We start from the raw sequence: 3866 nt of genomic DNA on the forward strand, positions 1-3866 counted from the left end.
GGGATCCTTCCTGATGCCACCTCACAGCAGACAAGAAGCAGAACCATCTGGCCAACACTCACACCCTCAGGGCCAACTTGCCCAATCCCTTGCCACCAGGGTCAGTCATGGACCTAGGAAACCAAATGTCATCCCCAGCAGTAGCGCAGGACAAGACCCCCCCCCCATAGTCTCAGGTGGCATCACTGGATACCTACATTAGGCTGTCCATTACCCTTGAGTCTCCAGTTCTGCCTCTCTTCATTGTGCCCACATCCTTGTTTCCCTTTCTCTTCCATTTCTCTACCGCTTACTTGCTCCTCTTAGTGGCGCCCATCTCAGGAGTGGTCTCAGGAATACTATGCCTCACTTGTGCCTTATGTCACTGTTTAGGGTCATCTTTGACATGGTCTGGTGTCCATCTCTAACTTGCTCCTCACCTGGACCCACCCAAGTGGCCCCATAAAAAAGTCATCTGTCTTAGGCTCACTTTTGTCCAGGGCCTGTGGTCCCAGCAAGGATTCTTCTAGTCTCCAGCTTGCTCCCTCTCCTGGGAGCCCAAGCAGGCCTTCACCTGGTAGGTAATAGAATGGTGGTCACCTCAAGCTAGCTCCCGGTCCAGGGCCCTTGGCCATGGACTGGTAATTGTCTCAGGGTGGCTTTTGTTTCAGGGAAAGTTAGTCTACTAATTCTTCAGATGTTCACAGGTCAGACATAGCCTCTGTCTTCTCTGTTACTTACTGATGCACTTGAGACCAAGCAGCCACACTTACAATGCCTCTGGAAGCAGCATTTTTGTTTTGTTTTTATTTTGGTTTGTTTTGTTTTAATTTAAAAAGCATCATCACAAATACTTGGATCATCAGTGGCCCAAGTTGTGCTGACAGGAGTGTTATGAGAAAAAAAATCAAGAAATAAGGAAAATCACATTAACCAGAATGAAAAATTCTTCGGAGGACTCAAAATCAGATTTGGGCGGGCAGAAGAATCAAGGCATGAGTATGGAGATAATGTAACTGAGATTGGCCAATCTGTGGACCAGAACCAAATAACGTAAGGCAACATTGTACAATGCTTCCAGGAACTATGGAGCATGCTTGCCAGGTAAACCAACAAAGTCCTAACTGTACCTCTAAGGAAATGCAAGACATGAAGGGGACAAAATAAATGCTTCATAATATAATGCCTAGATGACCATAAACTATATGTAACAAATATTTATCTACAGAGGCCAGATTACCAAGTTAGATCTACCTGGTTAGATCTACCCCATCCAAATATTGAAGATATTAATACTCACATATATAAGAAGCAAACTGTTGGGAAACAAAGACTAAGAAAACTTTGAGGAAACGAGTTGTGGAGAAGACACATTCTGCACAACAGATCCTCAAAAGATTAAGAGCCATTTCTTATCTGATTGCAGTGCTATGGGATACACAGTCTAGTGCCAGGGAACAAAAAGACTGGTTACCAAGTATACTACACCTAGTAAAATCAGCCTTCAGAAAGGAAGAAAGAAAAGTACATTTCTAATTTTTAAAAGAATTGCTAAGAGATGGCTTGGTGGTTAAGAATATTGGCTGCTCTCCCAAAGGACCAGGTTTGATTTCTGCTATACATATGGTATCTCACAACCATCTAAAACTTAATTCCCAGGGGATCTAACTTGGTCATCTGGCTTCTGTGAGCACCAGATATGCGTACAGCACACAGACATACATACAGACAAAACACCTACGACCAATTAACTTTAAAAGATTTTTAATTGCTACAAAATACACATTTATCTCCAACTAGGATTAGTAAAATGTGACAGCACTTGTCAAAGCTAACATTACCTAACTTTGATTCCAAGAACTAACATGGTAGAAGAAAAGAAGAATCCTTGTAAGCTGTCTTCTGACCTCTACATGACATGTTCACCATGGCTTGAATACACAATGCACACACACACACACACACACACACACATCAATAAATGTTAATAAATGTAAAGTGATTTTAAAAATCACTATAATCCTTCCATTGCTACTTGAAATATGATTACATGATAAAATCTATCTCTACCAAATACCCTATTTACAAGCCCCATTTCTAACTATTAGCATTTCTATCAAGCAACTTTGCCTCTGGAAACATAACAAACTGCATGTAGCAGGCATGCATGTGACTGTGGACATAAACATGCAGTTGGTCACCGACGGGTCACAGCAGGAATATAGTGGATGCACGCTGATTCCACATGTCAGGGGCAGCACACGCTCAGCTGGAAGCTCACATGCTGACTGTTCCGCTATGGGAAGGGACAGCTTCTACGATATCAGTGTATGCAGATGGCATGCTCTGAGAGAGAGACTAGGATCCACGTGGAGAGAATAAAAGCTCCCATGAGTCTCTGAATGCCGTGAAGAAACCCATCATTTCTACAGTGAGGGTATACTATCATAAGTAATTAAAATTAGAATAACCTCCACTAAAGAGTAAAATCCACAAGTGTAAAGGAATGTATGAATGTGGTTTCCTGTCTAATACCTTTGTGTTCTCTGGTTTAAAAATAAATAGCTATGTAAAATCATGCCCACTAAGTAAGTTTGTGATTATTTGAGTAATTAAGATGTAAAGCCTATGATAACACAAGCAAGGAAGAAAGAAGAAGGAGCTGTCTACAGAAAAGTTTTGTATAATATTTAAATTAAGCTAGAATTAATTTGATAGAGACTGTCATAAACAAACGTGATAACTGCAAATCCAAGAGGAAATATTGTGGAGCTTACTCAAGAAAGAATATAGCCCAGAAAGAACAAGAAAATTGAAACAGCACATTAAATATTTATTTAACACAAAGGAATATAACAGTAGAAAATATAGTAGATTAAAACAGGTTTAAGCAATACAGACCAGGAAGCCAAAAAAAATAAAAATAAAAAAAGCAGATGTCAATCTTTTTTATCATTCATGACATACTATAAATAAATTAACAAAAAAGAAACTGGAATTGGAAAACTGATGCATGAATATGTAACCCAACTAGATGTTTGCAAAAGAGGCACAATTTAGATTTAGAAGCAGAGTTGTTTAGAACGTAAAAAGTTCAGAACTGCATTCAACAGGGCTAAGAGCATGGCTCCACTGGTACAGTGTCTGCCACGCAAGGATGAGGGCATGAGTTCAGACCCCTGTCCCCTTGTACAGAGCCAGGCATGGGAATTGGCTTGTTAATGCCAGGAAGGAAGAGACAACAGTATCCCAGAGTTCACTGACAGAGAGTTTAGCCAATCTGTGAGCACTGGGTCTAATGAGAGATTCCATCTCAAAAGCAGATCAATGAAAACATGTGACATTGACTTCTGTCGTGGACACACATGTACACGTATACATGTGTACCTATAGATATATGCTATACACAAATATAATGTAAACACATGAAAAAATACGTAAAACCAATAACCATATGACAGCCACCATGACTGCCCTAACATCCGACATCATTAATACTAAATCAAGGACATGGGTGTCACTTTATTACAACGCAGCAATTCAGCAATTCCACAAAGAGAAATAAAATCATGAATAACAAAAAATAAAATAATTGAATAACAAAAAAGCCTTAAATTCACAGCTGTTTTTCAAAAGGAGCAATATTATATTTCAATGGGAGATATCACCATTTCTTCAAATGGCACCAGATAAGTGGATATCTACCCAGATAAGTGGAGGGAGTGAGGCTCTTGCCTCTCATCACAGATGAAAATTAACTTGAAAGAGAACAAATAATTAAGTATAAGAACAAAAGCTACAAAATAGATTCAAATGAAGGCACACAGCTCAGATAACCTTGGATCAGATAATGGCTTTGGGGACAAGACACTAAAAGCACCATTAAC

The 3866-nt window shown here is 39.6% G+C and overlaps 1 pseudogene; it reads right to left on the minus strand.

The window, feature by feature from the left end:
- Positions 1-652: 652 nt before the first annotated feature.
- Positions 653-770, minus strand: LOC127669036 (uncharacterized; annotated as a pseudogene).
- Between the last annotated feature and the right edge of the window lie 3096 nt (positions 771-3866).

Source organism: Apodemus sylvaticus, chromosome 18 (genome assembly GCF_947179515.1).
Source record: "Apodemus sylvaticus chromosome 18, mApoSyl1.1, whole genome shotgun sequence".
NCBI classification, from domain to species: domain Eukaryota; kingdom Metazoa; phylum Chordata; class Mammalia; order Rodentia; family Muridae; genus Apodemus; species Apodemus sylvaticus.